Source organism: Anser cygnoides, chromosome 4 (genome assembly GCF_040182565.1).
Source record: "Anser cygnoides isolate HZ-2024a breed goose chromosome 4, Taihu_goose_T2T_genome, whole genome shotgun sequence".
Lineage (NCBI taxonomy): Eukaryota > Metazoa > Chordata > Aves > Anseriformes > Anatidae > Anser > Anser cygnoides.
Genome location: NC_089876.1, coordinates 44,605,370 through 44,624,183, shown reverse-complemented (window position 1 = coordinate 44,624,183; position 18,814 = coordinate 44,605,370). Strand labels below are relative to the sequence as shown.

Genomic DNA, 18,814 nt, shown 5'->3' with positions numbered 1-18,814 from the left:
ATCTATCTCTGACCCCACCATAGCAGAGGAAACACTTCCAACTCAGAAAGCTTATTTTTCAAACCAACAGGTAAAGTACAGCCGTCTAGGAGGAGGAAGTATAAATACTACTAGGCTACTTTCTGTAACTCAAACTGCAATGTAATTAGGGCTGGAACTTCCAAGAAGGAGCTGTCAGCATACAAACGCCATGTGTTCATCGATGGTCCACTGTAGCAGTATCTGACATAGTAATGTTTAATGTACCTGGGAAATTTGTTTAGCACTTTGGAAAGGATAAATTCATTCTTTCTGGTAAGTTATAGAAGTTTTCTCTGTAAGGAAAAGTGTGTTAGGAGGTTTTTATTTTTTTAAGAAAAAAGAAAAACAGTATTTATCAGAGCTCATGCATATTAAAATAATTGGTTTGCAGTTTCAAGACTAAAAAAAGGAATGTTCTCCAGAGATACCCCTTCCTACTATAAAGACCAACAGTTCTGATAAATTCCCCCCCACCATGAAGCTAATTTCATACTGGTTTATCCCTATGCATTCTTTAATGAAAGGTAGTGTGTTTTTCCATTGAGTAATTCAGTTAAAGTTCTCAGTACTTTTTTCTTTCTTCTGTCTTTTTTTTTAACTTGTTGTATTATGTTCAGATATCCTTCTGTCAAGGTTTGTGTACATTAATAAAAATTTGTATTGTATAAAGCTTTTTGCATTATAAGGCTGTACAGGGTCATTTTGACAGTAACTGGTATATTCCTTTGCATCTTATGTTGCATTGCCAATTTCTAGTGTATCCAGTTTGGAAGTACAATATACTCTAATTAAAAAGGTTGGCTATACCCTTAGTTTCTTTTTGCTTTTCCTTCCTGTCTTGTTATAGACCACCTTGAGTAGATTTTAGGCTTGATTTAAGGGGTGGGGGGTGGGGGGGAAGAATGGAGGCATATTCTCCAACAAGACAAGATGATACACGGAAAAGAGGTAAGATGTTAGCAACAATTTAAATCAGACAGGAAAGCTCTGGTTAAGCAAAGATGTTATTGGCCACATTGAACACAAAAAGATACTTAACATGTTAAGAAAAAGAGTTTATAAACACTAACCAAAGAAAAAAAAAATCTGGGTATGCATTAGACAAAAATTATCCATTAATATAAGTTAATGTTAACATTCAATAAATTTAATTGTCTTTTGCCCTCAGCTGGGACAGTGTTAAGGTCTAATCAACTGAAAAGATTTTATTTTTCTACTGGGAGAGGGATGTTAATTTCCAGGCCTTCTATCAGTACCTGGTAGAGAATGCAGTGCTGTTAATGCTCATGTGCTGAATCCACCGGTCCTCCTCCTGCTGGTGACTGCTTATGTGGAGGGAAGGCTTCTATAGCGCTGGCGTTAGAATGGTAAGTCGACTATGTTCACACAGAGATGGTCTTTCCTCTTGTGCTGTAAAAGGAAATTCTGTTGGTTTATTGTTGTTGGTTTGGTTTGGTTGTGCTTTTTTTTTTTTTTTTGCACTGTAGTTATCCTAGCAATTAAAAGCAGATCATGCAAATTCTTGGGTTTGATTTTGAAAGATATCTCAGAGATTGATCCACCAAACGCAGATTGTATCTTGATGGTTTTAAAACAGTAACTGTAAATTGTTACAGGTCTGTTGTAAATGATAGTAACTGTTCGGTGACTTGAGAAAAAGGTTTAAGACGTTGGTTGAAAGGTTCAGTCCAAACAAACAGAGAATGTGTACAGAGTGAGTCAAAGAGCATCTGGGCTGGTGGAGGAGAGGGGACACGGCTGGTTCTCGAAGTGTGTGCATCCCTATGACCTGACATGTTGTAGCATGCAATGCTGTGGTACTGTCCAGTTTCTCTTCCAAAGAGAACAATTTCTCTAGGAACGGCCAGAGCCAGAGGATTGAATTGTCCTGCCTGGACACATAGTCAGCTATCATTTAAGTCAGCTAGCAGGTCCTTTAGTAGCTCCTGACATTGTGTTTTACTGTAAACTTTTGTTTAAAAGATCAGGCCAAATCTCAACCAAAACATCAGCTGTCCTGTTAAGCTCTACCCCTAGCTCCCCCCATCCCACCTCTGCAAAACCATGTTTCTGTATTTGTGACAGAGGAACCTTATTTGCACCCAAACGGAGGTATTGGTGTCACATATTTATGTGATAAAGAGCCACTGTCCTTTCCAGCAGGTGGCTACAACGTGCTTGTAGATCTGCACAGTGTTAATCAATTAACTCAAGTTTCCCTGAACTAGTTTTCTTCTGTTATATACACACCAATATACATCTGTGTGGTCATAGAAAACAGCTCAGTTTCTGTCTAGACCCACTCCAGATGGCAAGAACTGCCCTGTTCACATTCTGCAGCTCCATATATTTTGAATATGCCATCAATGTTAATTTAAAAATATTGAAAAGTGGAAGAAATTTTTTGATTATTCAAAAGTTTCATTATTTCTTATGATCTTGCACCTGCCATAAGTCCACCAGAACAAGGCTTAAGGCAGAGACTTTGAAAAAAACCTTAAAGACAGAAACTCAACTGTAGAGTGATTTTTGTGGGGGATGGCGTCATTAATTCAGAGCCATGTTTTAAAATACATGTTGTGTTAAAAACGTATCAGTTGTGCTCCTAACAAACAGGCGTCTGCATTATATCATCTGCCATCATATCTGCTGCTAATTGGTTTCCTTGTTGACAAGTCTCGTCAGAAAGGTTAAGTACTGGCTGTAAAAGCAATCTAGCCTCTTGCCCGAGGGGTCAGAGCTCAGGCAGACTGTGCAGAGCCTGCATAGCCTCTTCTCTGCTATATATTTTCGGAGAGCTAATAAAGTGCTAGCACAATCACTCGAACCAGAGGTCTGCCAACCACGGCTTTGTCTGTGGGATGGCAGTAAGTGGAATGCCATCTTCTCATCACAGATGCACTCAAGTAGCCTGCGAGGGGAAGGTGTGTGGTCTTTTGCAATGACGTCTTTGAAACTAAATTAGCTGTTTTGAAACAGCTAATTCTGGACATGGGGAGCCAGGGCCTGAGTGTCCAGCAGAAGCCCTTGGAAAAGGGATGGGTGTGGATTTAGTGCCTTGAGGTCATACCCCCAGCAAGATAAGCATCTTCAAGGTGCCTCAGCTTGAGCAACTAATTCTGTTTATCAGTCACTTTTTAAAATCTTGTCTTCAGTCACCACCTGGGCCTAAGGAACCTGAGGGAAAGTTGCAGGGGACGACCTGCTGCCCACTTCAGTGGGAGGAGGACACGTCAGCTGGGGTACAGCACTTCCAGCATCAAGCCAGTCAGGGCTCTTTCGAAGTCACATGTGTTTTGGCAAATCTAGGCTGAGTTAACAGGTTACATCTGAAACAGAGCAGAATTCTACTTGGCTTGTGGGCTTGTTGTGTGCCTCTTGGGAAAATGCTGCTATGTATACCAGGAAGCCAGCCAGTTGCTGGATACCAGGCAACACATCAGAAATGCAGCTGTTGTGCTGCCACATGTGCACAACAGCTGCTTTTTGAAGAACCTGGCTGTGGATATACTTACATGTACGACCCTCTTAAGTACCCACTGAGGAGAGAAGAGAGAAAGAGAGAGAGGGAGGGAGAGAAGAGAGAAAAAGAAGAGAAAGAAAGAAATAGAAGAGAAAGAGAAGAAAAAGAGAGAAAACAGAAGAAAAGAGAAAAGAAAGAAAGAAGTGGGGAGAGAAACATGATTCAGAGCAGGCACAGAACAGTTGCAAGGGGCACCAACAGGAAATTTTCCATTAGGTTAAAAAACAAAAAACAAATAAACCAAAAAAAAACACCAAACACCAGCAACAACAGTAAAATGCAGTTGTAGACAGAGGTGTATGGAAGAGTAAAAAGTGATAATCTGGCATTTCTTGTGCAGCCATGTGAAGGTTCTGCAACCTATTTCCCTACTTTAAGGCTGTATGGGGGAAGCTTTTCATACTAGCTTTAAAAAAAAAAATCTTACTGTTCCATTTCCCTCCCCCTCAACTCTGATTAAAATAAAACACATTGCAAAACTCGGGGGGGAAAAAAATACAAAAAAGAAAAAAAATAGTTTTCCAATTTAGCATGAAGACTATTTGATTTCTTGTAGTATTCTCTGTTGTTTGCATATATTTCTGCTCTACATTACTTTTCAAGCCTCTAATTTCTATCACATACCTTCTTTTCCAGCACTTCTCAGACATCATTTCATTGGAACTGCGAACTTTGTGCTGTAACTCTTCTGGGAAGGTGCCTGTTTAAATAAAGAATAGAAAAATGCTATCACTGAGCTCCTAGAACTTCATGCCAACATTCAGCACAGCCTAATGTGACCAAAACCAAAAATAGGCCTCGCTTTCTGGCTGGTTAAAAAACAAAGAAAACAAACGAGAAAATAGCAAATGTTTTCTTGATTCTTTCCCTGTCTGTTATTTAGGACTGGAATTTTCATTCACACAGTAGACTGGAGACCTTCCTTTTTAACAGATTTAACAGGAAGCCAGTTGGGAGGGTCAAAGATGTAACCAACGTGCTCATGCATAGTTGAGTAGGACTTTAGAACCTATTTACATACGATTGCATGAATGAATATGAGCATGCTTTCCCTGGCTTGCTCTCCTCAAGCATGTTGCTGCAAATAACCACACTAGCCTGGTCTCGCCCCGATCAGAAAAGGCCTGCTGCTACACCCGCGACAGCAGCGCTACCAGCGCAATGCCCAGCACCGACTAATTTGCCACCAAGCCAGACCCCAGGGATGGAGCCAGCTTCAGGCACGCCCTACCCCACTGCACGTCTCACGCTGCGTAGCCTCATGCACACAGAGTTTGTCTGGGCACTGAGAGCAACTGCTGCTTGAGGAGAGCACAAAGTCACTTGGCTTCCCTGTAGGAACAACAACTCTAAAATTGTGTGGGGAGATTCAGACAGAATTTCTTGCTAGAACCAGCAAAATAAATTATGCTAAACTATACATGTTTTGCATTTCTAGTGTTGTAGGGATTAACATTTTCCTGACATCTAGACTTTCTAGTACACAGCATACAATTGCATTCCATTACAGTTAGACACAGCAGTTGTTTTAGCAATAAAATCATAGTATCTTCTTTTTTCCCGAAATTGAGGAAAAATAAAAATAAAATGGCATGGGAATATAAATAAAAATAAATAGCTTTAGGAGTGTGCACTCCATCAGTTTGATTTGAAATAATATGCATACACTGGTGTCTGTCACTCATGCCTGTGACACTTTTAAAATACACCAGGATAGCTCCATTCACATGTATTATCAGCGATGTCTGTTTGCACTCTGAATATTTAGTAAGCAAGCATTAAGACTTCATGTTTTTATAGCTAGCTACCTATTTTTAATGGGACTGCACACCCAGCACTTAATGAAAAGATCTGAATATAATGTTAATGCAATTTAAAGATATGCATTGCATCTTTTAAGGTGACATGTCAATTAAAAATAAATAAGATCCAGTTATATGGTGATACTGTGGCAAGATTGCATTTTTACCAGTCAAGTTTCATTCCTATTCAAAGTGACAGATTCCTCTAAGACAGAGCCACGAAGAACAGTCCTCCAGCCATTCAAACCAGGAAAATATAATTAAGGGTGCACGTAATCACTTACCCAAATTCAGACACGTCAGAATACCTCATTCTGTGATAAACACATGGTTATTTTCCTGTGACTAGTCTATTAAAACTAATTAATTTCATAATAAAATTTAGTTCACATCCAATTTTAATTGGAAAGCAATGCTGTGTACACTACAAAAGGTTACCATACACTTCTATACAGGTGTATCTGCTGTTCAGAGCACCTTCGTTAGCACGGTTGCAGCAGCTTTGGTTTACGACTGAGCCCGGGAGTCGGTCCCAGATGGAAGAACTCAGCGCAGGTGCTGGCCCCCTCACAAGCTGGCCCAGCTCAGCTTGTGTAACCAGGAACTTAACAGGAAAAAAAAAAAAAAAGAGAGAATCTGGTGGTATTTTCTTTTAAGCTCTATTTAGCTAAGGGTCCTTTGGTGCTGCAATAGTAATTTATATCCAAGGTCTTCCTAACGTGACTGTGCAAGACAAAAGTACTTACTTATGAAAGGGAGGCAGGATTGGCCTCCTCTCACCGAATCCGGTCTTTAAACTTACATGTCCAGCACTGAGTTCCACAATTTACATGAAAACCCACTATGTGGGAAAAAGTACTTTGTTTGCTGCAAGCCTGCAACCCAGTAATATACTAAATTGCCCCCTCAATGCTTGGATTACACAAATAGTTCCTGATTAGCCTTCCCCAAGCTATTTTATAGCAGCCAACCATACGTGCCCAACGTGGCCAGCCCTGTTCTGCTCACTCTTACCAGGAATAAACCATTTTTCACTTGTGAGCAGCGCTGTTACCCTCCTCTGGACCTCAGCACGTGCACAACAAGTTCACTTCGCTCACAGTTTACTTTCATATGTGGCAAAAGTGTTTACCCTCCTCAACTGGCCCATTCACCCCGCAGCTCCTGCCAGTATTCTGCTCTCACGGTAATGCTGCTGACTAACACTTCAGAAGAAAGAAAGAAAGAAAAAAATCCATACATTGGGATTGCTCAGAGGTTTCTCCCAGTGGAATGTTTTGCTGTCAGACAAGTTTCTAAAGACGCAAGAATTTCCTGTGGAGCAGAGTGTGCGGTTCCTGAGGAGCACTACCAGCCACGGGCTGCCTGACTGCCTTTGGATCCAGCTCCCCAAATCCTTTATACAGAGAGGTTTTCCTGAGCTTTCCTTCAAAATGGACTTTTTCCACCAGAATTTTTTATTTCGTCACTGTAACGGACAGTTCTTCAACTTTTATATTTGCTGCCGACAGCACGAGTCATGCGAGTCCTGGCCTTAGCTTTTTGTCACCTAACCAATAACTTCTCAAGATCTATGCTCTTATTTTGAGACTTCAGGACCACTCCACATATAGGGAAGCAAAACAACATGGGCGTGGTATGTTTTTGTATAGTTCAGAATTTATTTTTCCTATTTTTTAAGGCTTCTCAGGACAGACTAACAGCGGGATTGAGCCACCTAACTTTTGCTTTTAGTAACCAAATAAAAATAAAGCAGATCATCAAAAAAATGTTGCTGGCAGCCACAAAGAGGACAGGACTCTGAAGTCACCATTGCAAATGTTCCCAAGCTGCCAAAAGCTTGCATGGTTCAAAGCTCACTCTTGGCACTGCCAAATGACCAGGGACTACCTCCTCCCAAGTCACCTGCCAATTCATGACAGGGCAAAAACTGAAAGAATCCCTTAGCTCTGCATCTTGCTCTAGAAACCTCAAAAAAGAAAGGCTAGTTACCTCTAACTCCTCTGAGATCTGCTGTCTGTACATGTTGACACTGAATTTACTGTGCAAACACTGAAACCCAGAGAACTGCTACCACAACAGTGCTCACAGAAGCGCACATACCTTGCCTCCTCCTGCTCTGCTCTTGCAGAGGGCAGCCCAAGAGTCATCACAAGTTGCAGTGTCATAACAAGTTCAAATCAATTATCCTGCTTCTACAGGGAGACTGCTCAATCCCTCCAATCTTCTCTTCACAGGCCCAGCCGTGGAAGTGGACTTACTGAAGACTTCTCTTCTGTTAACAGAAATGGAAAGAACACGTGCAATGCCCAGTAGTGCACGTAATATTGTTACTGAAGTGAAAGCTGAACGCTTACACCATCCCAAGGAAGCATTCAACAGGAAGCCTGATGGTAACCTTGTTCCCCCTTCCCTCCAAGGCGGTAAAGAGGATGGCCAACAAAGAAAGCTACCCTCAAGCAAAGGGCCCCTCCTGCCTGTTCCAAGGTCTTTGGAAGCTCTCCCAGGAAAGCATGAGGACAAAGAGAAGCCTCCCACCCGTGGGCACAGGCCAGAGACAGCTGCCACGTGCTCTGAAGCTGCAGGGAAGAAAACATCACCTTTTTCAACTCCAGAAGGCAATCTGGGACACCAGGCAGACAGCCTGAGAGGGGACAGCAGCCTGTCCACACACCAAACAGGAAACCCCATCCGTTTGCCCACGCTGATGTTTCTCATAGTCTTGTTCTTGTGAATAAGCAGAGTTTCTCCTACTCATGGAAAATCAAGCTTGTGTGAGACCCCCCACCCAGGCTTCAGGTCACTAAGTGGCGGAGTTGACACTCAGACCTGGAACCAACCCTTTCTTACCCACAACCCTGCAGGTTACTTTGGACATGAGAGGTGTCAGAAAAGAGACTGATGCACACCTAACTAGGAAACGGAGACTGCATCCATCATGGATCACAGGCTGACTGAAGTAAAAGGACTGGCTTTTCTTAATTTATAAGACATGGAAGCCAACCTCCAGGTACTTCCAGTCCAAAGCACAATTCTTTTCCTCCTTTTAAGACAGAACAGTATGGCATAGTTCCAACCTACATCCTAGAAAGGTGAAGACCAGACAGCCACACCAGCTGCTCAGGGCACCTGCTTCCAATGATCTTCATCGCACAATTAATGTCAGATAATGAAGATCTTACGTAAGCACTTATCCATCCTCATCTCTGGTAGCACATCTTATTTTGTCTGAGCTGCCAACTGTATCTTATGCCCCCTCAATTATACTGGATTTATTTTAGGCAAAATATGAAATAATGCAAACATCATATCAAATACTACAGTGCAGTAATATTTCTTTTTTAAACACTTTAACAACATATTTTCTTTTTCCTTTTTTTTTTTTTTTTGTAGGATGAAACTGCAGGCAATCCATGTCAGCAGCCAAATTAAAACAAACAAGTCTTTCTGAGTGAAAGGTGCTCTTTCTCGAGACTCAGCCTCACTCATTAACTCCAGATTCCTCAGCTTTTGGGAGATGCAGGATGACAGTTTTTAGAGGAAGCCTGATTTTTATTTATATACATCTATAAATAAAGACTTCATACTCTAACACAAGTGACTCCATTGCATGATAGACATTCTGTCTTTTGAAGAGAAACAGTCAGGATATGGGCAGGAACTAGTGTGGATTCTTTTCGTTCCTAACTCCAACTCAAAATGCATTTTCCCTTATCACACCTAGCAGCGGAGCAGAGGGCTGCATCTGTCAGGTGCCTCTTACTGCCAGAACCACAAGCTGCCTTCTCCAGCGAGAGAGAGGTCCGTCAGACAGCAGACAGCGACGCGGAGATACCATCAGGAAGGAAATGAAAGAGAGGAGCTTTGCAAAAGTGGGAATTTGCTCTTTGTAATTAAAAGTAGCATGAATTCCACACTGGCTCAAAGCAGCTTTCCATCTAAGCCAGAAGTAAGGAAAAAGGGAACAAAATAGATGGTTATATATGTTCACTGCTGAAAGATTGCAGAAATACACCGTCATGAGAGTTATAAAATACAATCACACAGAAAAACAGAGGGGTGAATAGGTTGTGTAAGGGCACACCATGTAAACAGAAGATATCAAGAAGGGAAAAGGGGATGGAGAGGGGGATCCAAATGAACTTGGATCTATTAGGGCTAAAGAACCGAGGTTTCCTGGCTAATAGCAATGACTTGAACTATTTAACCAGGGACAGGCCTTTTGAAAAAGTTATGCCCTTGAAGTTATTTACACAACAGCTGGGAGTCTTGATCTTGCCTGCCCTGCATCTTCTCTCCTCCAGCTGCAAAGCCTTTTATATCCTCAGTAGTTCTTCCCCATCACAAACACTGAACGAGCCCTGGTCGAAAGCAAGGCAGAAACGTAGAACCCAGGAGAAGACAAGACCTGAGGCAATCGATTTAGGGCCCTGCTCACTGTTTCCTTTAGCACACTTCCCCTGGTTCTGAGCAGTCCAATGTGCTTCTGAGGGAGCACTGAGTGGTTGACGTGTTGGGGGGGGGGCGGGAGAAGACGGTAACAAGTGGTTGTTCCTTTTACCTTGGCTGTAAATCTGAGTACAACACAGCGCACTGCATCAATTCCAAACAAGTGCAGGCAGATATACAGCAGGCTGCTTGCCCTGAGCAAGCCATAGAGCAAATTAAAAATAAGGCTGTCTAGCAAGAGGTAAAAATACTCAAATCTGTTGCAAGTCCAAGTCCAGATTTAAGGAGGTCTGAATTCTCCTAGTTCTAGAAAAAACATTACTAGCATGACAGAGTAAGCCTGCCCACAGATCCCAACCAGCCTGATAGCAGACACAGATTTCAGCCGTTTACATAAGCATTTTTAAGGAGCAGTGTGGTGGAAGAAGGCTATTCACCAGAAGGAAAAACTAATTTTCAAATCAGCTCGAATTGACTCTTCAATACAGATAACGTGGTACCTATACCTTGGTGGATTTTAGGGGGAAGAGAAAGAAATTCTGAGGAAGTTCAGTTTCCCCTATCTGAACTGTCCAGGAAAGTATACCTTACAGGAGGAGATATGGTCACCGATGCCATGCCTGCTTTTCTCTAACTCCAGCAGATCTGATAATAGATTACAAAAATCTAAGGGTTGTTTCATTGCATGGTTAGTGTTAAAATACTATGTTATGACAGACTTCTAGGAGGAAAGTTGAGGATTGACAGCAACTCCCCTAGTTCTCTGAAAGGATTCATTCCACGAAGAACCACTAAGCCAGCTGATGCCAGAAAATACAAACCACACAGACCTTGAAGCCTCCCTTTCTACCACAGGGACTGGAGCTTAGCACTGCCCAAACAGCAAGATCAGGAGTGTGAACTGAGAGACTCACTAAAGAGAGCATTTGTCTCTTTTTGTAGGATGTTTTTTTCTCAGGTCTCTCTGGAGTTCCCTAGCAGGGAAGGCAGATGTACTCAATGCTGAAATTATGTAGCCATCAGCATTCACCAGGAATCATTTGGCATCAATCACAAGAGATTTTTTTTTTTCTTTCCTCAAGCTGAAAGTACACTGTTTTTCCTATGCAGGACTGTTTGACTATGTCTGGCTGGCTTGATCAGCAGGAGGAATGAAAGCAGGATGGCTGAACAAGTACCAAAATATCACCCAAAACCACTAGCATTTACAGTTCAATCTATGATGATTTATTTAACAAACTTCCGTTGTGAAAATTCAATTATGCTTTCAAAAAAAAAGAAAAAAAAACTAAAAAAATTCTGAATCCACTTACAGAGATGAAAAAAATAAAAAATATAAACAATTCAATACAAACAGTAAACTAGATACAGGCAGGGATCACTTAGATTGTTTTTTCAAAGCAGTAACTATTATGACTGTTACCTCTGAGAATTAAACAGAGCAGGCTCTCCAGTGTTTCGACCTCCAGTAGGTCATGTTCACAAGTCAGTGACTGTAAGAGCCAAGCTGGCATTCCCTCTGCCCACAACAATAGATCCAATTACTTCAACCAACATGTATTAAAAAGCAAATCCAGCACATAATGCTCTTATTGCTTTGTTAATTCGAATACATAGATCTGCAGATATAAAGATGAGAGAACAGCACCCTTGCCATTTCCCTATGCTATACATGCTCTGGTTTCTTAACTTTCCTTACACATTTTGTTTTCCTAATCATCAATCTATGTTTTTTTTTTTTGCTTTTGTTTTTGTTTTTTGTTGGGGGGGAGGTGCACTGTTTTGTTTTGTTTTTCTCTTGGGGTTTGCCTGTTTGGAAACACTTCACACTAACTCAAACCAAAACAGGGCTAAATAAATTGATTCAATAACTATTTGTTTTGTGAATGCCACTCTTCCCACCATCATTCACTGGAATTTTTCAGACTTGGCTAGCGTAAAACACCATTTGTTCTTCTGTCAATTACAGATGCACAGATTTAGGTGCCCAGTAAAAGAACAAACTCAAGCTTCGTATTTATTACTCCATGACCCTTCTTAATTTGCTAAATAACCTGGAAGTTCAAATAATTCATTTAGAGGAAAAACAAGAAACAGAAACTTTCAGTAGTAGACTGCTGAAGCCAATAAGTTAGAGTGCCGCTACCATTTCTAAGTTCAGGATTTATAGAACATTATAACAAGCAAAGTAAAAAAAAAAATTTAAAAAAATCAAGCAATATCTACCAGGCACCCCAGCTCCAGGTACACTGGAGGAACTGAGTCTGGTTGTGATTAAATCTCAGTGACAATAACTTCACAAGTACTCACCTTCCTTTCCCCTGTCCAGCTGTATGGTGATGGGGTTTGCCTTCCTTCCTGGAAGCCCTGGAGACCACCAAACCTGGTGCCTTTGTGGAGTTCCATGCTTGCATCTCAGCTGCTACACTGCCAAAGTATGCCAGTGCTGGGTTGCTGTCACACAACACAGGGAAAATGTTGCCACCAAAAAAACCCTCTATTATCAGCCTTAGGAGAAGGTAATACACAGAAGGTATAGAAGGTAATATACAGCCTTCTCCAACAGCCCACATTTTTCTTCCAGGCAGACAGAAGTCTGCTTGATAGCTTCAAAGTTGCCGTCAAACTCTGAAGTGCCATGACAAGCACGTACTAACAGAGGAAGGGGAGCTGAACGGATCTGAAGGTGAGTCCAATATGAGGTCCAACATGACAGTTAACGGGGAGGCTATTTAACGCCTACTTTGTGAATGTGTCTGTTTCCTTTAAAGTGGTTTTAGAAGAGACAAAATAAAAATACCTACTGAGAGTAGACAAAACTAACTGTGGAAGTGATACCGCCCCAAAAAAATGCAATGTTGACATTTTTGCAGGGTTGCTAATTATGGATTATTAAGGACATTATACAGTGACCTATTAATACAGCTAGAGCCCTTTGTTGCCCTATTATCAATAACAAATGGGAACTTTCAGTACTATTTTGGGAAATGACCTTTCTACACAGCATTGTAGTGCAGCAAGAGCCAGGAACCTCCCAAGCTGTAATTCCAGCTCCACCATTGACTTGCTGTGTGGTAAGGGAAAGCTGGTTTAACCTCTCAGTGGCTGTTTCTTTTTCTGTAAAGCTGTAGTGACACTCGCCTACTCAAAGCACGGTGTTCTACTGAGTTCAAATATTTGAGCAGAGCTTTGAGGAAGCTAAATGCTAGATCAGTGTGACACTGCTGCAGCTGCTTAAGGATCTTAACGTGGCAGAAATTCAGCTGCAGCTGGAAGAACATAACTGAGCACAGCTACAGGAGTCCCTTTCCACAGGTGAGAATCTATAGCCACCAGTTTTAGGCTACAAGTCACCACCTGGTAACATTTAACTTGTCAGCGATTTCAGTTACAGAGTTTCTCAACACACAGGAAAAAAAGACTTGGTATTTGTTCCAGCTATGTGCCTGCAGAATTTGGGGTAATGTTAACAAGGTGCATAATGGTAAAAGATACCATTATGCAAGTTAACATTACAAACTCGTTACCTTGCATAATGGTAAAAGATACACCTAAAATAACAGCATGCAGAGACCATAGGATGAAAATTACTGGGATGAGCAGAACACACAATCGATACTTAGTATATGCAGCGTGGTACATTTCAAAGGTCAAAAAAAAAATGGTTGGGTTGTAGGAAGTTACAGAGATTAAAAAAATAGTACTGAGATTGTAACAACACCAGCTCTTTCTCTCTCACTCTCTCTAAATAAATAAAAGTCACAACTAAATGAAGTCATGCTGGAAACATGAATTATTTAATTTGCTTTGGCAGGCTACTCCTAGGCTTAATCCCCTCAAATTGTGGTAAAAGGTGGGAAGCAATTCAATCCATTCCCAAATTACAGGAATGTGCATAAATACACAGTAAAACTACAGGAAGGCTGTACTCCCAACTTAGAAAAATTCACTCACTTAGCTCTTTTCCAAGGTGCAGGGATCAAATTATTTTCAACATCTCACTTCTCTCCTGCCTCACTATAAAAGAAAAGGCTAGATACTGATAGAGTATTTGAGAGTTGTCTAACAAATTCCTTTCAGAAATTCACCAAGGGCTTCCAAATAAAACCAACTTCGTGGCTCGAGATCCATCCCGCTGAAGGAAATTCCATTTCAATTTCTTTGCAATTAACAGCACAGCTCATATCCCCAGATCTGTGTCCCGGATCCAACAATTGTTTAGAAATGAAGTGAGTTCCACAGAATGGAAGATTTAACCTGAAAGCCCTGGTACCACATCCACATTTATGTGAGGAAGTTCCCAGGCTGAATACTGTTCTTTGATCACGGTGATCCTCTAATGCCCTCAAAAAATCTTTAGCTATTATTCAAAAGCACTTTATTTTACAGACAGACAGCAATATATCTGACACACTTTTAAACATGACAGGGTTCAAGTTTTATAAGAATTAAATTATAGCAGTTACTGAAATCTATGTTTGAATTTAATATTTAATATGTCTCTACTGACAGATTGCATTTACTGATTTCAATTAACAGTGCCCAGAGATACCTCATCCATGTTTGTAGACTTGAGCTAAGGCAAAATTTTCAGATCTGGGCTACGGATCCATGGATATATAGAAAACAAAGGACAGGAATAGACATTAGCTTGCCAGTTACTGGGCATAACACTTTGGAGAGAAAGAGGAGTGTTTCCTCTACTGGGCAGAAAGCTCTGACTTGTGTGGAACACCCTGCTGGGAACACCCAGGCCCTGAGAGTCACTTTCGCTTCCATAATTTATTCAAGCAACATTTTGGAATTAATTTTCTTTTATATGAGAACTTCATTAAAAAATAAAAACAAATTCTATCAGTAGTCCAAGATAAGTTGGCCGAGAAGTCAGGCAGTTGCTCAGGAAGTTTACCAAGTGATCACGACAGACCCTGACTTGGAGCAAAAGCATCCCTCGGGTGGCGTGACCCTGCGGAGGAGCTGCCACGCCGGATGCAGCAGGAGCACGGCAGGGCTGAGCGCTGCTGTACAGCACCATCTAAGGGCTCGCTGCAAATACTGCAGCTGAGACGAGAAGGCTGCAGCTGTTCCCAGAGAGCTTTCAGGTTCCCTGTCACATTGTGTGCCCTTTAGCTCTCCCGTTAGAAAGCTTCCTAAGCAATTTTGTTTTCTCCGTAAATCACTGTCACTGATTCATCAAGAAGAATCTAGTAAACGAAGTTACTGAGAATTTGGCTGAGGAATAAAATTAAAAAGATCTACCCCTGACATTTCTAGCAATTTGTTTGTTTCTGCTGCAATTTCTTGGTATGCAAACAAGGTGTTTACTACAAAAACTCCGGATCTATAAAACTAAAAACCCAGAAAAGCCTTATTCTATCCAGCTTGTCAATAATTAAATCTGCATTTTGCCTTTTCAGTGCAATATCATTTTTCTTTGTAAGTTGTGTAAGTCTTGTTTGTAAAAATCTTTCCTTTTTGGTGATTTTACGATGAAATTTACATGAGAAAACACCACATTAACTTCAGAATCCACTTACTCCAGTCTTACTCTCAAGCAGCAGCCAATAAAGGAAAAAATTAGGAAACCATAACCATTCAAACTGTCCCACAGAAATGTCCTTGCACTTTAGCTGCTTAGTAAGGAATACATGTTCAAAACATTAGATGAGAGAGATCCAGATTAGATTCATTTACAGGATCTGTGCCTGTCTCCAGAGCAATGTTTTCTAAGATGAAAGAGTTGGCAGTGGACCAAACAAGATTATTTTAATTATTCCAGTTCCCCTTTGAAATTTCCTGTCTCATTGCCCATGAATTTGCTACCTCGAAAGTGGAAAACTGACTCGCTAATGGGACAAAACTCAGCCTGCATTCTAGGACCCCTGTTCAATCACACTGAGGCACGTGCTCAGATGCCACCCTTCCTGATGTGAAGATGTAGAAAAATGGTACCATTTCCAATAAGAGAAAACACACAGCCAGGAATTGTGTGGAGTGGAAATGGGTGTGGGGAGCAGTGGCTGAAGCTAAACTAAAAGCCACGTGCATCCTGCAAGAGATGAAACGGAGCCCTCCCTCTTCGAAATGTTGTAATTCAGACGAACTGTTTAATCTTGGTACAGAAATAAAGCATACAGTGGCTTTTTTTGCTGCCATGAGCGGAGCATCTGACATGACAACCTGGGGACTAGCTCAGCTCCTTTTCCCCCGTAAGTGGCAGAATACGTCTTAGCGCAGCTGACTCATCTCTAAACTTTTCAATCTCCCCACCTTCCCAGGATGGTGCCTGTTTTCTTCAAAGACTTGAGAGAGAGAGAGAGAGAGAGACAAAGAAGACTAAAGGGCAAAGGTAATGAAGGGGTCAAGAAGAGATGGTTTGCCACAAATGCAGACACTGAACAGCGGTTTCACTTCAGAAATCCTTGTCTTCTGCTGGTGAGCTCTGTCCGTGCCAAGGTTCACCAAGGTCACAGGAAAAGAAAAGGTTGCACTTCTGCTGATCACTGCTGCTAAGCAACAAGCCATAAGAACTAACATTACGCTTGTCTTCCACCACTTGCAATTAGAAAACTACAAACAGGATCTTTGTGTCATAGATTCAGGACTGAGAGAAACTTTTAGCAGTGTGACTCTGTACTGCTACGAGCCACACAATCAGTGAGACAATCTTCTCGTTAAATCTACATATCCTCAGCCATCACCACCAGCCACAGTGCAGGTCAGCTCAGTACTCGGAATCTTTAGGTCTAAGTTTCTTTCAGTAGAAGAAGCAAAACAAAAATAACATTATTCATAATTAGGGATTATCTCAATAATTTTTAAAAGTAATAACTTAAATAATTGAAACTATTTTTTTTTTTTACAATACTCTACCAGTGAAAGACATCTAAACATAACAAACACAGAAAGTAACTAATGTAAGTCAATTTGCCATAGTATTTTATGGAGAAATACAGGAAATTCATCATGAAGGAGAAGTGCCAAAAAAGAAGTGCATTCTGAGTAGTAAAGCTTTTGCTTTTTGCTACAGGTGAACAATCATGTACTTAAACTACAAGTACTTCTGAATACATTAACTTTTCCACCCCTAGAGCATGATTACAAACAAAATCACCTAATTCCAAAGTACAACTGTCTACATTATTAAAGTAGTCGCCCTCAACAAACAAATCTAAAAGACAGAAAAGGGAATTGAATTTATCTTTTCTTTAAACCTCACACAGCAAACACTAAGTATCACATCAATTTGTGAGAATTGCCAGTGAAACATCTGAGATAATTCTTATGTTCTCATGAGAGGAAGAGAGTAGACATCCTTCTTGCTGCTCCATAATACATCTTCTCCGTTGACTACGATGCATGTCAGCTCTTCTTTTCCTCGTTTATCAGATGAACCATACCTAGGTACGGCAGCAGGGAACAGAATATGCCTATCGTACATCCATTTTAAAAATGTACTGTAATTGCTTATGAATTTTTCCATTTGAAGAAAAGAAATTGCTCTCAATCCACAAATTTTGTTAATGTTCTAATACGGCAGAAGTGGGGGAGGGCTTATTTGTAAATCAACTGTAAGGAGTATGACCACTGAGTATCTGATCTACTTTTTACAAGAGGAATCCTGTTACTAGTTAAACTGTACACTGTAGATTGTTCAAATTGTACATTCCAGGGGAACATACTGATTTTGCTTTACATGCATGTTTTATCTACCCCCTATTCAATCATGTCTCAAATGATAGCTACTTTAGAACATCCAGAAAAAATGGTGTTGGAACCACTAAGCTCTGTAAAAACATTTCTCATTTTAACTGATGGATAATATTACTTCTTGACTGTGCATCCAAGGGGGGAACAACAGAACAATGAGCAAGAAAAAGTAAAGAAGTAAGTATATTTACACCAGAACAGTTGCTTTAAGAAAGAAAACTTTAGGAAGGGAGCCGCATAAGGTTAATTAAAAAGAAAAAAGTTAACGTGTATGCTCTAGCTTTGCTCAACACCCCTCCCCCCAATATCTCAAAACCCACAGAAAGACATGTAACACACTGCAGATTCATAAATAAGCAACATACATGAGGAAAACAGAAAGAGCGAGCAAGCATATGTAACAGGAAGCAATGAATTTACAGAAAGGTGAAGGCAGATTAGCTATCAAGGAACAGGTTTCTACTACTTAAAGCAGGACATTACCGCAGAACAGTAGTCAAGAAGGGGTCACTGTGTCCTGTCACTGAAGACAGAGAGATTAGATATGAAAGGAGTAAGTCACACTGAGAGCATGAACTTGCTAAGAGCATTTTTTCAACCTTAAGTAACATGGCCGTAAATATACATGGGGCTCAGAGTAAAGACTACTGAACTGTAACCCTTATACTCTACTGACCTGTTTCAGAGTCCTGGGTAAATCACTTGATCTCACCACACTTGTTTTTCCAGCTGTGAAACAGCAGCAACATCTACTATACAGGGACCTGGGGAAAAGTTTCACACTTACATACAACTGCAAGACTTCACAGGACACAACAGTTTGTGCATCTGGAAAGTTTGTTCCTCACCTCCCGTATCAATTTGTCTAACAGTTCATCGCATCTCTAGCTACAAACAGTCTTATTATTTTCTCGTACAGTTTTCTTATACTGCTTTGCAGTAGCTGTGGTTTTAAATGTTAATGTGAAAGAAATTTAACTCTAGAAACTAGAGAATATGTCAACATCCCACTCAACAGATTTATTTACTGTTTTTTTTTTTTTTTTCAGAAGCCTGTTTACTCGAATGACAATGTTTTAGTGCATTTTACCCCGTCTAATCCCCCAGAGTTAGAAGTGATGAGCTGCAAATGTCACTTCCCATTTTGGGAAATACTGAATCGTTTACTAAATTCTAGCCTACTGGCTCAAGCTATGCAGAGTCCTTCTGAAGACAATGCACTTCCCCATTTTGTTTATGTCAGTGAGGACATAAACAAAACTGCACAACTAATTGAACAGTTGGCTTCAAAACATTCTGTGGCAATATT

The 18,814-nt window shown here is 40.8% G+C and overlaps 1 long non-coding RNA gene across 1 annotated transcript; it reads right to left on the bottom strand.

Annotated features, from left to right (window-relative positions):
- Positions 1-162: 162 nt before the first annotated feature.
- Positions 163-18,175, bottom strand: LOC106032230 (uncharacterized). Its single transcript, XR_001204698.3, has 5 exons — positions 12,788-18,175; positions 12,106-12,249; positions 7,450-7,621; positions 4,169-4,244; positions 163-1,431 (listed from the first exon to the last, which is right to left on the bottom strand). It is a non-coding gene; the product is annotated as an uncharacterized lncRNA (long non-coding RNA).
- Between the last annotated feature and the right edge of the window lie 639 nt (positions 18,176-18,814).